This window comes from Oryctolagus cuniculus, chromosome 4 (assembly GCF_051225735.1).
Source record: "Oryctolagus cuniculus isolate XC-2025 breed Fujian yellow rabbit chromosome 4, ASM5122573v1, whole genome shotgun sequence".
In the NCBI taxonomy this organism is placed as follows: Eukaryota; Metazoa; Chordata; class Mammalia; order Lagomorpha; family Leporidae; genus Oryctolagus; species Oryctolagus cuniculus.
The window spans coordinates 30,330,069-30,350,353 of NC_142870.1; the positions used below are offsets into that span (position 1 = coordinate 30,330,069).

Consider the following 20,285-nt stretch of genomic DNA (forward strand, 5'->3'; position numbering starts at 1 on the left):
ACAACCTGTCTGAACTACAAAGCTGACTACCTGCCTCTGTTCACTATCGTCTTTTGCTTTAGTTTCTGTTTGGAATAGGAATAGGCCCACATTTTATTGCCAGCCAGGTTCCTTGTAAGTCAGCACTGCTCTCCTCACACCAACCAGCTGTAGAAGTCACATTTCCCCAACACAGCCAGACTAAAATTCAGGAAGCATGCCCAGGTTAAGTAAATGTAGTAGAGAGTAAAATGCAACCCTCTAGCCAACATGTATTTCCTTAACACATGATATCAACAAAAAGAAAAAAAAATAAAAATTGAAAAGAGATACCTCATAAAAGCTTTATAAAATATATATAATTTCAAAACCCTACAATTTAATGATAAATATTTATTTTTAAAATGTTGACTTTTTAAACATGTTTCCTTACCTGGGCCAAAATTGTAATTTGGATTCTGCTTAGTGATGGAATAGGAGCTCTGGTGTGCTTGCAACTCCCAAAGATTTAAGAAGAGGTTATGAAAAAGAATAAAATATGCAAGACTGAAAAACACTATTTTCTAACATGGTAAATCAGGGTAGATTCATCAAGGGTTGAACATTTTGTTCTTCTGCCAAGTTTTGGATATAGGTTTCAGAGAAAGATCATATTATTGGTACTATATTTTCTGTTAAATTTCAAGTTTGAATGTATATAGATCATTGTGATTCTTCTAGAAATAATCAGATAAAAAACATAATGTGGAAAATTTTCACTCAAATTTTTATAAAAGCATAAACATGTAAGAAATATATTTAGGGAGCCAGTGCTGTGGTACAGTGGGTTAAAGCCCTGGCCTGCAGTGCTGGCATCCCATATGGGTGCTGGTTCAAGTCCCAGCTGCTACACTTCTGATCCAGCTCTCTGCTATGGCCTAGGAAAGCAGTGGAAGATGGCCCAAGTCTTTGGTCTCCTGCACCCGCATGGGAGACCTGGCTCCTGGCTTCAGATCAGCACAGCTCTGGCTGTTGTAGTCATTTGGGGAGTGAACCAGCAGATGAAAGACCTCTCTCTAGCTCTACCTCTCTCTGTGACTCAGTCTTTCAAATAAAAAAAATAAATCTTAAAAAAATTTAAAAATTAGAAAAGTAAAAAAAGAAATATTTAGAACATATGTATAGCCCTATAAGAAAATTTGAATGCATGGAGAAATATAATGTTGTTACACAATAAAGTGATAATATTATGAATTTGTTATAAAAATGATCTACATGTTACTGAAATAAACTGAAGTATTGATGAATATTGGGTATTATTTTAACATTCTTTATAAATTATATTTTGTAGTATAACATCTAGAAATTTACAAACCTTCAGAATACTCTCTAAATTACTTTTACATTTTTCTGCTTGCTGAATTTGCTATCTCATTCATAATTTCTTCTCATTTTAGTCCTTGTACAAAACTAAAGATTTTTCCTTTAAAAAATCAGTCATTTACTTGTTAATTTTATAATTTATCTAATTCAATTAAATTTGTATTTCTTTTATCACTAAGCTTTTCCTTTGCTTTATTATAGTCAACTTATTGAAATAATGACTTGATGTGTTGAAGCCAGCACTGTGGTGTAGTGGGTAAAGCGGCCTGCAGAGCCAGCATCCAATATGGGCATTGGTTCTAGTCTCAGCTACTCTACTTCCTATCCAGCTCTCTGCTATGGCCTGGGAAAGCAGTAGAAGATGGCCCAAGTGCTTGGGCCCCTGCACCCATGTGAGAGACCAGGAAGAAGCTTCTGGTTCCTTGCTATGTATTGGCACAGCTCCATCCATTGTGGCCAGTTGGGGAGCGAACCAGTGGATGGAAGACCTCTCTCTCTCTCTCTCTCTGCAACTCCTTCTCTCTCTGTGTAACTCTGACTTTTAAATAAATAAATAAATCTTTTAAAAAAATTCAGTTGGCTAAAAAAGATGATGTGTTTATATTTCTTTTTAATATACAAATACTAAGGCCTATGAATTTGTCTCTGAGAACAGCTTCAGTAATACCTCAGTGTTGAAATGCAGTGCTCTAATGTTAGGCTCCTAAATAACCTATGCCTATGGTTTTAGAGTGCCACTCGTCTCTTCTGTCATTAAGGAAAATCAGTTTGCTTATTAAATCTTTGTTTTCTTTTGCTGTTTAATTTTAAATCTTTGTATTTTTATCAAAAATTATTTTAGGGATATTAGAATGTGTCCATGCAAGTTATGTAATTTTTGCAATTTTTATTACATATTATTATTTTTTGTTCATGACGAATACTGGTCTATTTTGGTAAATAAACCCTGAATGCTTGAAAAATGTGTAATACTGTTTTCAGGGTAGAAATATTTATAAATATAAGTTATTGAAGTTTTCCTTTTATTTTCTTGATTTTAGTTATTTAGATGATGTGATTTGGTAGCAACACATCATGTTTATGCTTTATATTTCCCTTTAAAACATCTAGATTATTCTTCATATTTCTGTCATTATCAAAGGCAACACTGAAGCAGTACAGTTGGTCCTTCCCAACCAAGATGAAAAGCTTGGTGAAGTTTTCCTTTTGTACTACTGCTACCCCTATTCCCACTGTCCACATTCCCTTTCTAACTTTTGTCAGTATAATCTATATTTTGATACCCATTTAATATTGAATTTTAAACATTGCTAAACATTTAATTTTTTCATTTGACGATGATTTTCATATCTGATTTCAGAAACACATTACCGATAGTAGCGTGCATTTATCTTTATGCCTGTTTACCGCTGCATTTCTGTCCCTTGCACAGTACCTAACGCCCCAGATGCTCCCAGGAATTCTGATGAGAAAACATTGCAGAGAAATAAGAGGAAGAAAATACGATTTTGAAGCGACTGACCCTTCAGTTCCCATAAGAACCATTGCTTCTGTAAACATGTTCTTACTAAATGTGTTCTTACCAAGATTATGGTAAATTCATGGAATGAGTTTTGGTTCAAACACATAAATATACACTAACAGGAATGAAAGCTACTATTTTCCAAGTGTTAATCCTTTTGGAATGTATAACACATACATAAAAATAAACGTTATTGGCTTATTTAATAGATTCACCTATAAATAACTACAAACATTGAAACTTAGCTGCGCATTATAATAATTTGGAGAGATTTTTTTGTTTAAGATTATTTATTTATTTATTTATTTATTTATTTATTTGAAAGTCAGAGTTAGAGAGGGGGAAAGAGAGAGAGAGAAAGAAAAAGAGATTTTCCATCAACTGGTTCACTCTCCATTGGTCACAATGGCCAGGCTTGGGCCAGGCTGAAGCCAGGAGCCAGGAACTTCTTCTGAGTCTCCCATGTGGGTGGCAGGAACCCAAGCACTTTGACCATCCTCTGCTGTTTCCACAAGGAGAGATCTTTAGGAGACCCTAATGACATGGCTACTCATCAACCTGATTAAATCCAATATCTCTCTTTGAGACCCAGGTATTGGTATTTTTTAAACCTCATGTAATTCCACAGTAACTTCAGAAGCAAGAATAATGCAAAGTAAATGGAGTGTAAACTTTCAGTCTAGATGGGCCTATAGATACAACCCAAGTTAAGAAAGTGCTTCTTTGGACACTTAAAAAGTGATCCCGGGATACAGAACTTTCGTTGGTACTAGGATAACCACAATAAAGTGATCCTGAAGCAATTCTGTCATTGCGCTAGATATTTCATCATTTCTAACATGCAGATGAATGGAGTTTCTAGCTCCGTTTTAGGGTCAAGATAAAAATAACCAGAGCTGGTCTACAACATAATTAGCATGGCAGGAAGGCCTGGCATTGGAGTATAGCAAATGGGCCCACCCCTGCAACACCAGCGTCTCATATGGTTACCAGTTTGTGTCTTGGTTACTCCACTTCAGGTTCAGCTCCTCACGAATGGCCTGGAAAAAGCAGTAAAAGTGGCCCAAGCGCCATCCCTGTGGGAGAGGCAGGTGAAATTTTCAATTCCTGGTTTTAGCCTAGCTCAGACCTGGCTGTTGAGAACATCTGTGGAGTGAGGCAGTGGATAGAAGATTGCTCTCTCCTGCTCTCTCTCTCTCTCTCTCCTTGTCTATCTGTAACTCTTTCAAATAAATAAATAAATCTACTAAAAAAAAAAACACAGAAAAACAGATTATACATTAATTTAGCAAAATTAAGGATGGATTTAAATGTCTTTGAATATCAATTACCACCACAACCACTGAAAGGCTTAATTTGAGATAAGAAACAGGTAAAATAAAAAAAAAAAAAAAAGACTGCAAAACAAAACTAAAGTGAATTTGTGGTTATATATATATATGTTTTTTTGACAGGCAGAGTGGACAGTGAGAGAGAGAGAGACAGAGAGAAATGTCTTCCTTTTACCGTTGCTTCACCCTCCAATGGCCACCACGGCTGGCACGCTGCAGCCAGCGCACTGCGTTGATCCGAAGGCAGGAGCCAGGTGCTTCTCCTGGTCTCCCATGGGGTGCAGGGCCCAAACACTTGGGCCATCCTCCACTGCACTCCCTGGCCACAGCAGAGAGCTGGCCTGGAAGAGGGGCAACCGGGACAGAATCCGGCACCCCGACCGGGACTAGAACCCGGTGTGCTGGCGCTGCAAGGCGGAGGATTAGCCTAGTGAGCCACGGCGCCAGCCGGTAATATATTATTATAAGGATATTCTTTAAATCTCTGTTAAGTGACAAATTAGCAAAACTATAGAAGTTATGGTTAATATTTGAAAACAATCAGTGAGACCAGCGCTGTTGCTTAGCCCGTAAAGCCACCACCTGCAGTGCCAGCATCCCATATGGGTGCCAGTTCAAGTCCCAGCTGTTCCACTTCTGATCCAGCTCTCTGCTGTGTCCTGAGAAAGCAGCAAAAAACTGAGTAAGTTTTTGGGGCCCTGCACTCGTGTTGGAGACTGGAAGAAGCTTCTGGCTCCTGGCTTTGGATAGGCGCAGCTCTGACCATTGTGGCCATCCGTAGAGTGAACCAGCGGGTGAAAAACCTCTCTCTGCATCTCCTCTCTTAACTCTACCTTTCAAATAAATAAATAAATCCTTAAAAAAAAGAAAAAAAAAAAACAGTGCAAACTAGCTGTTCTACACATAACAAACTGTCCTAATTCTAATGCCACTTTTTGTTTAATTTAGTTTTTGGACAGTACTAATCGACTTAGTAACAATAACCAGACCGCTTAGGAAAAAGATAATGTCACTAGATATAAGTAAGCTATATTATAGCTTTATATGAAGAGTTAAAACTGCTATTTTTGACCTCTTCCTTGCTATGTGTTGTGAATCTGGTAATACAAGTTGTAGAATATTCTGTACCCTAAAACTTGAGACCAGAACTATTTTGGAGTTCGAATATTTTTGGATTTTGAAGTATTTGCATATACATAATGAGACATCTTGAGGATGGAATCCAAGTCTAAATTCAAAAATCATTTGTATTTCATACATACCTTATACACATAGCTTAAAGGTAATTTCATACAATACAATTTTAGTACACCTGAGTTTTGAGGCAACCAGTCAAATAAGGTCAGGTGTGGGATTACCATTTGTGGAGCCATAGAGTGTTCAAAAATTCTCAGATTTTTAGATTAGGGATGCCCAGCCTGTATTTATTCATTTTATTTTTATGCTGTTGTTTACAAATATTCTGTTATAAATATGGCCAAACCATATTTCTTGTCAGGCATATATAGCCATATTACCAGGCATATAGTCTCAATTATATCTTAGGGATAGGTTTCTTTGTAAAAGAATCTAGATTTTCAAATGTATATAGTCTGATTGAAAAATTTCAAGTGGACAATAATCAAGAAAATAAAGTGAGTTAAGTGTCTTTCTCAGTGATTTTCATGTAGTCCAACATTTCTCATCAGCATCACTTGGAAATGGAGGCCGTTAAGTGAAATAAGCCAAGCACAAAAAGGCAAATACCACATGCTCCTACACATATGTGAAAGCTAAAAAAGATTATCTCATAGAAGTGGAGAGTAGAGCAGAGACCAGTAGAGATTAGGAGGTTAAAGAGGAGGAGAGATAGATTTGATATCATGTATTAAAATGCAGATGGATAGGAGAACTAACTTCTAGTGTTCCACAGTACAGTATGATGACATAGTTTACATCAATTTATTTTTTATTTTGAAGTAAATTGCAGAGAGGAGCTTGAAGGTTCTCAAGACAAAGAAATGATAATTGGGAACATGGAAATGGTAAGTGCCCAGATTTTATCATTATACATTGTGTACATGTATCAAGTTATCACAGTGTATCCCACCACACGAGCAATTATGTGTCAATGAATTTTTTACAAACATTTATATAAAAGTTCTAAGTCTCCACCCTACCTTACTGACTCAGAAATTCTAAGATTGGGGCCCAGCAATCCTTGTTTCAACAAGTCTACTCTGTGACTCTCTTCTACTCCAAAGTTTGAGGGTATGTGGCATAGTCGAAGTTTTATTGTTTTATTATGCTAGAAAACAATGTTCATGCATAAATGATACAATTTGCCTGGGATGTTCATTGTTACTTCTAGCAGAAATAATCAGGGTACCTATCATTCTATTGTATTTCTACTTTACATGTCAAAAAATTATGACTGGTTTCAACATCTCTGAACAAACACTGAAGTGAGCATTAATTCCTCACATTTGCTTTCAACAATTCTTTAAGCAGGAGAGTGTTAGGTTTCACATGTGCTTTGCTTACCTCGCTGAGATAATGTTACTATAATGATATCACTTATATGTTGCATAATTAGATCTAATGTCTCTCTAATGAGATACACCATGTTATTTGCAACCAGCTGTTTTGTCATGGATAGCAAAGGATGCTCAACATTAAAATTTCCAAGACACCTAATAGTATAAGTTGTCACGACATGCAAATAATTTTTATTTTCTGTCTTTTAAAAATCTAGTTATTTTTGAATTGACGATGTTTAACACTGTATCAGGCTGGGAGAATAAAGACCCTCTCTCAGTTATCAAGTGAATTAAGACTTCAGACCATGTTGCTCTAACAACCTTGCATTTGTACATTCATATTCCATGTAAAATTTTGATAATATAACGTAAGCAAGCATCTTTTTTCATCTGAAGAACATATCTGTGTATGAAGAAAGAGCTGCAAGTGGCCCAAGAATGTTAGCCATTTTTTCAGCTCAATTAATATGAGATGGAAATAAATAGACACAGGTATGTATGACGGGGCTTGCCTCATTGATTATTCATTGATATAAAATGTCTGTGTATATATTTAAAATAGACAAATGAATACACAGTAGACATCTGTAGCTACATCGAGTGAACTCTGTGGAGACCTCAATGCTAGTTTACATTCAACAGTATTCTTATCTTCTGGCTCAATGTAAATATAAAACTATTTATCTAAACTATATTTCTTGTTCATGAAAGGAAAGCATGCTGCATTTTATGAAGGTGTGGGGAATTAGTGGATAAAATTACCTCACCTTCCTATAGCCTGAGTCTTTACAGAAGAGGAAATTAAGGGAGACATCCTGAACTGTGGTGCTTAGAGACTCCCTTGATTCTGCCTGTCACCATTTTTAAGCCAGCTCAAGGCCTCGGGGGAGTCTGGCTTCTCTAGCCTTCCTCAGCCAGCCAGACGGTAACGGCCCACTGCTTTTATTCATTACCCTAAATGTAATGCACTAAATTTAACAAGTAACACACTCAGCAGGAATTTATTGGCCTTTTGCAGCATGATTGCAAGGTAGGATATGGATATGGATTCCAATTACTGTTGACACCCAGATAAGAATGAAGCCTGTATATAATTATTAATCAAAGTTGGTGTTTTAGGGAATTAAAATAAATAAACAGATAATATCTCCATACTATTTGAAACAAATGTTCCTACTTTGAAAGAACTCTCCCTGGCTACACAATGGGAGCATACCGATTAAATAGCGCAATAACAAAACAGCAACACATAAAGGCAACATGCTTCTTAAAGGGACAGTTTCCACATAAAAATAGCTGCATAGGGCAGATGTACAGTAGAAAGAAGGCTAGAAATTCCAAACATAGACTAATGTGTAATATGTAAATAAATGGTGAAATAAGCAGTAGTCTTTAAATAAGGAGTTAATATTTTAATTAGAAAAATACTCTATAAATACTGTTGTTCCAAAGGGTAACTATATATAGACATATTAAAATGTGATAGCAGTGATTTCTTTTAAGATGTGGGAATGTTTTCAAGTCCATAATACTCTTTTACCTGATTGTGAGAATTAAAAATTGTTGTCATTATAGATATTTATGTAGCACACTAGAATTCTTGGCTTGCAATAAGAACAGGAGAAGGAGACAGAATTATTAACTTACTTCAGGCAAAGGTGCACTGCTGCTATGGTTTGGTTTATTTATAAAGGCTATAGAAACACAATAAATGTAAAAGCACAGGAGACAGAGAACATGGTTTTATTGCATCAACTGTATATGAAAGAAAAATGTTGTAGAATATACGATATATTCAAAAAATAGAACTTCACCTTCTACTTGATTCAGCCAGATAACCAACTTAAACGATTGAAATAAGAAGTAACATGCCTCACTGGAAAGACTTGAAATACAAAGATTATGTCCTGGTTTTAATAATTAGTAGGTCTCTGACCTTGAGCCACTAATTTATCTGCCTTCTGCCTATATCCAGAACTGTAAAATAAAAATGATTATGTTTAGCTAACTGTTCTGTCATACTAAAATAAAATAATCTCAGTAAATTATCAATATAGCACTGGGAACAAAGTAAATACTCAATAAACATTAGAGATTTTGTGTTATTTTGTATTATTTATGCCTATTCAGCACTGAAGTTCATTAAATCAAGAAGCAAATATCATTATAATCTTTCTTTTACACCTGGGTGTACTTCAGCGTAAATTTGTACTCAGATGGAGAAAAGGGTCATGTGATTCCTCATGGGTTAGTTTGAAGTTGATAGTCATGGTTTCATGGCACACAGGGATTTGTGTGAAGTTAAATTACATTTCTGATATTAGGCATGCTTAATAAATAACATTGGCCTAATGACATTTGCCTTTGAGGGCATTCGCAGAAACTGCAGGAACTATACATATATACTCAGACGTGTGCCCTGAAAACAAGCATGTGGCTAGTATCATCAAATACGGAGATATTTATTACAAGAGATCTATAGAGGTGTTTATATCAATGTAATTTCTCCAGGTATCCATCTCATTATAGAGCAAATGGAATGAAGGATGCATTTCTTAACTACTGTGCTATGGAAGTTACATGTGCTTATTAAGAAATGATACAAACACTTACAGATAGAAAGAAAAGCATTGTGTTGGGATGAACATCATGAAAACTCAGCACACTAGTCCAGATAGATGCAGCACTGTCCAAATGAAAAGTGAGGAATTACATAGGTAGTTTTAATTTCCTAGTAACCACATTTAATAAAAAGGTAAAAACAAACTAGTAGGCACTTGAGCATAAAATTTGGTAGATTTATATAAAATATACAATTATCATAAGACCCAGAAATTGGACTCTTAATCATTTATCCCAGATAAATGGAACTATTTTCACATAAAAACTCATAAAGGGATGTTTATAGCAACACTAATAATAATGGTAAATCTAAAATCAGCCCAGGTATCCTTCAATGGGTAAACAGTTTAAAAAAAAAAAACAACTGTGGTACACCCATACTTCAGAATAATAATCAATAGAAACAACAAAAAGAAGAGAAATGAACTGGGATACTACTGGGATATCTATATGTATGTACACAAACACACATCCCTTGGATCAATCTTTAGATAATTATGATAAATGAGGAAATGCAATCCCAAATGGATTCACACTGATGATTTTATTTATATACTATTCTTGAAATGACAAAATTACAGAACTAGAAAACAGATCATCGCTTGTCCTGGGATGAGGGAGAGATGGGCACAGGAAGGAAGATGGAGTGGTCATGAAGGGGTCTTTGCAATGAAGGAACTGTTCTGCATTTTGCTGCAGCATTGGACATATCTATGCACACATGTGGTATAATTGCATTGAACTAATTAGACCCATCCACAAAAGAGTGCATCACCTTCAATACGCTAATAGCAATATTGTGACCACAGATTCGGAAGATCCCATTACCTGGGAAAGCTGGATAAAGTTTACCCAGGATTTGGAATTAACTTAAAATGAAGCTACTATTTACATGAAAAGAAAAAAAATGGGCCGGCGCCGCGGCTCACTAGGCTAATCCTCCGCCTGGCGGCGCTGGCACACCGGGTTCTAGTCCCGGTTGGGGCGCCGGATTCTGTCCCGGTTGCCCCTCTTCCAGGCCAGCTCTCTGCTGTGGCCAGGGAGTGCAGTGGAGGATGGCCCAGGTGCTTGGGCCCTGCACCCCATGGGAGACCAGGAAAAGCACCTGGCTCCTGGCTCCTGCCATGGGAGCCGCGGCGGCCATTGGAGGGTGAACCAATGGCAAAGGAAGACCTTTCTCTCTGTCTCTCTCTCTCACTGTCCACTCTGCCTGTCAAAAAAAAAAAAATGTATAAGAGAAACCCAATACATCCTTAAAAAAGTTGCATTTCAACATATTAAACTATTTAAAATTCATCTTCTATTTTACATTTGTTTCCTATTTTCTCTTAGATCTATCCACCTTCACGGGTCGGCTGGCATAGTGGACAGCACAGGTGCAGAGGAGCACAGAACAAACAAAGAAAAACAAAATCAAAAACAAAAAGTGGTGAGAGCAAATGTTAAGGTTGGGCCCAGTCAGGGTGCAGACAGACACAGCACTTGGAGGAACGGGCAGAGTCTCTGCATTGAGTCTGAAGGGTCTGACGAAGCGCACTCTGCCGCTGCTTTCTCCCAAGCTCATTTCCCTTCATCCGCATGGGTTCCTTGCTGTACCTGAAAAATGTCAGTCATCAATCATGCATACCTTGGGAGCCCCATTTCTATCTTTTCTCTGCATGGACCCCTCACCCCCAGATGTCTCTCTGCTAGATCCGACACTAGAATTTGCCTCTGCTCAGATGTCTGCAACATCTGACTTAATGTAAAATAGCAACCACCACCCATCTCTAGCACTCAATCATTGAATATGTTGCTTCTGCTTTCTCAGTGGTATAGCATCTGACCGTCTGCTTATGTACACATTTGTGTGTTAGTGTTGCACATTTCGTCTGCTTTATTCAAGATGTATTTACTAGAGCCTAAGACCCAGAATATATTCGGTGACTGTGTGCAGAATGATTTGTTTGGTTAATAGATGAATTGTGTTTGATTCCTTCACAATCCTCATACAAACTGCATCACATAAAATCTACAGAGATTTCTCTTGAATTAAAACCTGATATGATTTTTTCAGAAACTGAATAAAATATGTTTCACAGAAGCAATCTTTACATTTCAATAATATCAACAAAATAAATTTCAAAAAACCATTGAACTTGTGGCTAAAAGTCTTGTTTGCTTTTTAAACACTGTTACTTATTATAGAGAGCTCTTAATTTTGATATTTTGATATATTATTTTCTTTACATTTTGCACCTGTATTCATGATTAATTTATTCACATCTTGCTGCTAAATTCACTTTTCTATCAAGTAAATTCCTTTAGAAATTCTGAAAAAAGTATGGACCGCTATATGATTTGGATATAGCTTGAGTATGTTCCCCAAGGGTTCATGTGTTGATAGCATTTAATTCTCACTATGAGATATGAAAAGGGCTGAAATTTAATCCAATTTTGGAGTTTACACGTGGGGCCACTGGGGAGTGAATAGGATTTGGCAAACTCATAGTGATGGAGTCCACATGACTGCACACATGTGGCTTTATAAAAAGAGAGAGACCAGAGGACACACTCAGATACACTCCCTGTCTCTTGCTACGTGCTGCCCCAAATACCTCCCAACTCTGCCAGCAAGATTGTCTCCAGAGGCAATGCCTTGGACCTCCAGAGCTGCGAGGTAAACTTCTATTCAGTATAAAGTTACCCAGCCTTTGATATTTGGTCATAGAGATGAAAGTGATCTCAAAGCCCTTCCAGTTCTTGGGGTTCCCAGTGACAGATTCCATCCTTGGTGAAGCATTCATCCAACAATCAGTCTCCAATCGAAATTTCTTCTATACTTGGACTTACCTGGATCCAAAAATTATTCCAGTCTACTTATCTCAAAAAAATGTATGAAACCATATGTTCTCCCTGATCAGTGACAACTGACTGAACAACAAAAAGGAAACCTGTTGAAGTGAAATGGACACTATGGGAAACAGTGGCTTGATCAGCATAGCCCTGACTGTTAATGAACAACTTAATACATTATCCCTCTTAGTAGTTTTTTTTGTCTGTTCTACTTAATATGACTGGTTTAATTCTGTAATTAATACACAGTTATTCTTAAGTGTTTAAAAATAACTGAAATGTGATCTCTGTTAAACATAAGAGTGGGAATAAGAGAGGGAAGAGATGTATAATTTGGGACATGCTCAAGCTGACTTGCCCCAAATGGTAGAGTTAGAAACATACCAGGGGATTCCAATTCAATCCCATCGAGGTGGCATGTACCAATGCCATCTCACTATTCCAAGTGATCAATTTCAGTTCACAATTGATCATAATGAAAGGACTAAGAGTCAAAGGGAGCACATAAACAAGTCTAGTACCTGCTAACACTAACCGATAGAATAAATAAAGGGGAGAGTGATCCAACATGGGAAGGGAGATACTCAGCAGACTCATAGAATGGCAGATGTCCTAAATAGCACTCTGGCCTCAGAATCAGCCCTAAAGGCATTCGGATCTGGCTGAAAAGCCCATGAGAGTATTTCAGGCATGGAAAGCCAAGACACTCTGGCAAAAGATCTCTGTGAGTGAGATCCCAGTGGAAAGAACAGGTCTTCAAAGAAGGAGGTACCTTTCTCTGAAGGGAGGAGAGAACCTCCACTTTGACTATGACCTTGTCTAAACAAGATAAGAGTCCGAGAACTCAGAGGGCTTCCATAGCCTTGGGAACTCATGACTGGAGCATAGGGAGATTACTGATGCCATAGACAGGCGTGTCAATTGGTAAAGTCAACAACAGGAGTCACTGTGCACTTACTCCTCATGTAGGATCTCTGTCCTTAATGTGCTGTGCATTGAGATTTAATGCTATAACGAGTACTCAAACAATATATTTCACTTTGTGTTTCTATGGGGGTGCAAACTGTTGAAATCTTTACTTAATGCATACTAAACTGATCCTCTGTAAAAAAAAAAAAAAAAAAAATTATCAACTCCCAGCTTGACTCTCACTGGGATTAAACATGACAATAGGTCTGATCTGATTTCATCATCATTTAAAAAAAAAATCATCTATTATTTTTCACTTTATGTTTCTGTGTGGGAGCAAACTGTTGAAATCCTTACTTAATGTATACTAAGCTGATCTTCTGTATATTAAGATAATCGAAAATGAATCTTGATGTGAATGGAAGGGGAGAGGGAGTGGGAAAGGGGAGGGTTGTGGGTGGGAGGGACGGTATGGGGGGGAAGCCATTGTAATCCATAAATCGTACTTCGGAAATTTATATTCATTAAATAAAAGTTAAAAAAAATTTAAAAAATGTATGAAAATGTTCTCACTCCAGGAAGTTAGAAAGTGTCGGTTTCCTTCTCAGTCACTAACATAATGGTTTTCACTTACCAGCTGGACACAGATAAATATTTGATGAACTGAACTGAATCCTTTTTTAAAAAATAATGTATGCGTACATGTAGTTTTGAAGAATTTATAGGCAAGCACTGCTTAAGACACCTCTCAGGGAGGAGGAAGAAGGGTGGGAGTATGGGTGATAGGGAGGGCAGGGTGAAAATATCACTACATTCCTGAATCTGTATATTTCAAATATGTGAAATTTATATACCTTAAATAAAATTTTTAAAAAGATACTTCTCAAACACAAATTTTGAAATTCCGTTTTTTAATCACTATGATGCATTTAATCATATGATACATTAAAGATTTTACATGCCATTTAGTCTCAATGAAATATGAAATGGGTATTAGTAGTAATGCTGTATCTAAGAGGAACTACAAGATCTCTCTCCATCTCTCTCCACCTCTCTCTCTCTATATATATATATATATATAATATATATTATATAAGGACAATTTATATATATACTATATATATATAAATATATATAAAGTTTCAAGGGTCTAATGGCTGTTGAATATCAGGATTCTACAAGTAACCTAATCTTAAATTCCAAAATACTTTTTTCACACTTCTGATAGGGATTCAATACTTTAGTATCGACATAACTTCTGAAGACAAGCAATAGGTAATGTATATTTTAAAATAAGAAGTTGACAGAAATGAAAATAAATAACTTTTAAAAAATTGAAGATTTTCTAGAGCAATACAACCAAGATACATTGAGTCACCAAAACTGTATCTCATGTAACATTAAGAAATTTTAGTATCTCTAACCAAGAAAAAAACAAATGATACAGGAAGAAATATGGCCACACTCAAAGAAAATCCTGCCCATGTATATGCTTCCTGGAAAGTAACTTTTAAACACGTAGGGATGGGCAATTGGCACAATGGTTAAGACATGGCTTGGAATGCCTGCAAGCTTTATTGGAGTGCCTCGGCTTGAGTCCTGGCTCCACTTCTAGTTGCAGCTTCCTGGTAATGCACATCTTGGTGAGCAGCTGCTGATGCCCCAGATACTTGGTTCCCTGACCCTCATGTGGTAGACTGGAACTGAGTTCTAGGTCCTGATTTGGGTCTTTGCCAGTTCCAGCTATCTGAGTATGAACCAGCATGTGGAATATGTTGTTATCTGTCACTGTTGTTAATTAATCAATAATTGATTGTTGATTAATTGTTAGTTAAATAAATAAACCCTTAAAATCATCTAGATAATATTTATGCCCTTATTATTCATAGTGGACCCTTTGAACAACCTGTATATCAATTAGTCATGTCAGTGTAATAAATCAATTAAAAAGTCAGGACACTAAAGCCCAGAGGAGCTTCTCAGTTTTACACGCTTGTGTGTGTCATCGCGCATCAGGAAACTCATGCCAAGGACAATGAAAACTTTCTCTTTGGAACTCTCTCAGATCTATACTATGTGTCTCTTCCTTTGGCTGATTTTCTATATCATTTCCCTCTAGTAAATAAAACTAAGTATAAATGTCAGTGGATATGTGAGTCTTTCTAGTGAATTGTCAAAACTGAAGGTAATTTTGGGAAACCCATACATAGAGTTGTTGTCAGATGGAAGGGTGGCTTTGCGCGAACTCTTCCCACTAACTTTATAGCTGTATTCAAATTCCGTGCAGTTGGGATCGAAAACCTATGAAAGACTTTGTGGTCTGGAACATTGTACATCTAACTATATACTGTCTAATAATAATTCAATATTTTAAAATATTCCTAAATATTTTGACAGTAAATTAAAAGCTATGGGAAGGTTTATGAACACTTATCTTCAACATTCTCAATAGACATTTTTCAAAAGAGGAAATCCAAATGGCCAACAGACACATAAAAAAATGTTCAAGATCACTAGCAATCAGGGAAATGCAAATCAAAACCACAATGAGGTTTCACCTCACCCCGGTTAGAATGGCTCACATTCAGAAATCTACCAACAATAGATGCTAGAGAGGATGTGGGGAAAAAGGGACACTAACCCACTGTTGGTGGGAATGCAAATTGGTTAAGCCACTATGGAAGTCAGTCTGGAGATTCCTCAGAAACCTGAATATAACCCTACCATTCAACCCAGCCATCCCACTCTTGGAATTTACCCAAAGGAAATTAAATTGGCAAACAAACAAGCTGTCTGCACATTAATGTTTATTGCAGCTCAATTCACAATAGCTAAGACCTGGAACCAACCCAAATGCCCATCAACAGTAGACTGGATAAAGAAATTATGGGACATGTACTCTATAGAATACTATACAGCAGGCAAAAAAACGAAACCCGGTCATTTGCAACAAGATGGAGGAATTTGGAAAACATCATGCTGAGTGAGTTAAGCCAGTCCCAAAGGAACAAATATCATATGTTCTCCCTGATTGGCGACAACTAACTGAGCACCAAAGGGGAAAATTGTTGAAGTGAAATGGACACTATGAGAAACAGTGACTTGATCAGCTCTTGTCCTGACGGTTGGTGTACAATGTAATACTTTATCCATTTTAGTATTTTTTTTGTTTTAGTACCATTGGTTGAACTCTGTAATTAACACACAATTATTCTTAGGTGTTTAAATTTTAACTGAAAAGTGATCCCTGTTAGGAATTTGGAAAACATTATGCTGAGTGAAATAAGCCAATCCCAAAGGGACAAATACCACTTGTTTTCCTTGATAGGTGACAACTGAGCACCAAAAAGGAAACCTGTTAAAGTGAAATGAACACTATGATAAACGGTGACTTGATCAGCCCTCACCCTGACTATTGATGAACAATATAATATGTTATCCCTCTTAGTATTTTTTTTTGTTTGTTCTACTTAATACTTTTGGTTGAATACTGTAATCAATACACAATTCTTCTTAAGTGCTGAAACTTAACTGAAAAGTGATCACTGTTAAATATAAGAGTGGGAATAAGAGAGGGAAGAGATGTGCAATTCGGGACATGCTCAAGCTGACTTACCTCAAACAGTAGAGTTAGAAACATACCAGGGGATTCCAATTCAATCCCATCGAGGTGGCATGTACCAATGCCATCTCACTATTCCAAGTGATCAATTTCTGTTCACAATTGATCATGATGATAGGACTAAGAACCAAAGGGATTACATAAACAAGAAGAGTGTCTGCAAATACTAGCTGATAGAATCAAAAAGGGAGAGAACAATCCAACATGGGAAGCGAGATACACAGCAGACCCATAGAATGGCAGATGTCCTAAACAGCACTCTGGCCTCAGAATCAGCCCTTAAGGCATGCATATCCAGCTGAAAAGCCCATGAGAGTATTTCAGGCATGGAAAGCCAAGACATTCTGGCAAAAAAAAAAAAAAAAAAAAAAACAAACACCTAAATGAAAAATCTCCATGAGTGAGATCCCAGTGGAAAGAACTGGTTATCAAAGAAGGAGAGAAGGAGGTACCTTTCCCTGATGGGAGGAGAGAACTTCCACTTTGACCATGGCCTTGTCTAAATATGATCAGAGTCGGTGAACTCAGGGGGGCTTCCATAGCCTTGGCAGCTCATGACAAGAGCCTAGGGTGATTACTGATGCCATAAACAAGAGTGTCAATTTGTTAAGTCAACAACAGGAGTCACTGTGCACTTACTCCTCATGTAGGATCTCTGTCCTTAGTGTGCTGTACATTGAGATTTAATGCTATAACTAGGACTCAAACAGTATTTTTCACTTTATGTTTCTGTGTGGGAGCAAACTGTTGAAATCTTTACTTAATGTATGCTAAACTGATCTTCTGTATATAAAGAGAATCAAAAATGAATCTTGATGTGAATGGAAAGGGAGAGGGAGTGGGAAAGGGGAGGGTTGCGGGTGGGAGGGATGTTATGGGGGGGAGGCCATTGTAATCCATAAGCTGTACTTTGGAAATTTATATTCATTAAATAAAAGTTAAAAAAAAACATTCAAAGTGCTGTCATATAGGTATATTTGTTGTTGATTCAAGGGAAAAAAAATGGCTCAATCTAATAACTTTCCAAAAATTAGAACTACCCAAAGATTTCATCAGCTGCTTTAGAGAATGAGAATTCCCAGAGTAGGATTCCATATGAGGTACTAAGGTATCCTAGGAGAGCTGGATGGTTTTGAAGGTATCTTCCAACTCTAAAATTTTGCTATTTTATAGTAACTATTACTATTTCTTTTTAATGGCAACTAATAAAACCACACCTAAATACGCATTGCAACAAGGGCTTACATTTGTTTTTTTTTTTTTTTAATTATTTATTTATCTAAAAGGCACAGAGAGTAAAGAGAGAGAGAGAAGTAGAGACACAGAGAGAGATCTTCCATCCTCTGGTTCAATTCCCAAATGGCTGCAAGAGCCAGTGCTGGGCCAGGCCCACGCCCGGAGCCTGGAACTCCACTCAGGTCTCCCATGTTAGTGGCAGGAGACCAAGCACTTGGGCCTTCTTGTGTTGCCCTCCCAGGTGCATTAGCAGGGAGCCTTGAACACTTACGTATATTATAAGCAATGGCTTAGCCCACTGCACACAAGGTTGGCCCCTAGACTTGGTTCTCACAACAATCTGTTAGCCTTTTTTTCTTCTTTTTTTGCCTAAAACTTCCAGATCACTCTTATTTTTTTAAGATTTATTTTATTTATTTGAAAGACAGAGTTACACAGAGACGTAGAGACAGAGAGAGGTCTTCCATCTGCTGATTCACTCCCCAGATGGGTGTAATGGCCGGAGCTGTGCTGATCTGAAGCCAGGAGCCAGGAGCTTCTTCTGGGTCTCCCACGTGGGTGCAGGGGCCCAAGCACTTGGGCCATCTTCCACTGCTATCACAAGCCAAAGCAGAGAGCTGAGATAACTCTTAATATAGTCCAATTAGGTAGCAAAATAAAGTTTGAAAATGTAGAAAAATGAGTGCTCTTTGGAGCACACTTTACGTTGTGTAAGGCTGGTACACATCTTCCCATACATGGTTTTACATTTGTCAGGGTAAACTAATGAATGCTAGCTTTCAAATGTTAATGGAAAGCATACCTTTTTTTAAACAACATCTCCATCACCTAAACAAAATTTTAATAATGTACCATAAGAACTGGCATTCAGCTACAAATCAATCAAATTACGGTAAAGATTTTTCATAAGAATTATAAATGGATATAAACAAAAACTAGAATTATCACACAAGAACATAAACTATACACTTGACAATAATTGGGATTTAATGTAAAATATATTTACTTACATATTTAAAAACCATGAAACTATTTTTCACAGTGTAATTATCACAAAGTGCTGTCACATCAACAGCCCCTGAAGTATATCTTCTGAGGCTTCCTAAGTAATTGCCATTTCATGATACTCAACAGATTTTAGGTCCTTGAGTAAAATTCTCAGAATATGAGTTTTATTGGCACAATAAAAAATAACCTGTTACTTGGTGTAAGTCGCATTTCATAATTTGTGCTACTATTCTAGTCAGCATTGTCACAGTATGCTACACAAAAATATGTTATTTAATATAGCTAATTTCATAAATCTACCATTACAAAATATAAACTAGAAATAAGAATTTTATATTATAAGAGATTAAGCTCTAAAATATATGAAGAATTCAAACAATTCAATTACCCAAAAAACAAATAACTCAATTAAAAAATAACCTAGAATCTTGAAAAATATTTCTCCAAAGAAGGCATACATATGGCCAACAGGTATGTGAAAAAATGTTCAATGACACTAGCCCTTGGAGAAATTCACATCAAAACTACAATGAAATATGTGTCAAGATGGCTATTATTTTTAAAATGCCAGTATATGTTGGTGAGGATATGGAGTGATGGGAATCCTTGCAATTGCTGGTAGGATTGTAAACTGGTGGAGCTGCCATGGAAAATAATATGGAGGTTTCTCAAAAAAAATTTAAAATGAGACTATATAATAAAATCTACCATCTTGCTTCTGATTATTTTTCCAAAAACACTGATATCATAATCCCAAAGAGATATCAGTATCAGCATTCCCATGTTCACTATAGCAGTATTCACAAAAGCCAATATGTAGAAACAACCTCAATGTCCATCAACAGATGAACTGATAAAAATATGGTATATGTGATGGAATACAACATATACTTTAAAAAGAAGGACATTTCACAATATACTACAGCATTTATGACCTTGAGAACATGTTGTTGAGATAAGCCAGTCACAGAAAAGACAAATATTGCATGATTTCACTTGTATGAATTATCTACAATAGTCAAATTCATAGAATCAATGAGTGGAATGAACGGTTGTTGTCAGAGGCTTTAAGGAGGGAGACATGCAGAGTTTCTATTCAGTGGGCATAATGTTTCAGTTAAGCGGGATGAATAATCTCTACATATTGCCTGCACTACGGAGTGTATTTAGGGAGATGGAGATGCTAACTAATCTGACTTGGTCTTTAGAAGTTGAATACATGTATTGAATTACTACACTGCACCTTTCAATTATGTGTAATTAAACTAATAGTAATACTGAAAATATAATATTTGGGTTACAGATAGACTGTCACTTTTTTTTTTTCATTTATGTAGCTT

General features: G+C 36.6%; 1 long non-coding RNA gene across 10 annotated transcripts in view; it reads right to left on the reverse strand.

The window, feature by feature from the left end:
- The window catches only part of LOC103350594 (uncharacterized), a 647,925-nt gene that overhangs the window by 59,870 nt on the left and 567,770 nt on the right, over positions 1 to 20,285 (reverse strand). For 5 of the 10 annotated variants that reach the window (XR_016232329.1, XR_016232317.1, XR_016232331.1 and 2 more), the window contains one exon: positions 18,330 to 18,531. The exons of 4 other annotated variants lie outside the window; for them this stretch is intronic. This is a non-coding gene — a long non-coding RNA (uncharacterized LOC103350594). Of the gene's footprint in view, positions 1 to 10,792; positions 10,932 to 18,329; positions 18,532 to 20,285 lie in introns of those variants that run through there. One more of the 10 variants, XR_016232316.1, reaches the window with a different exon arrangement.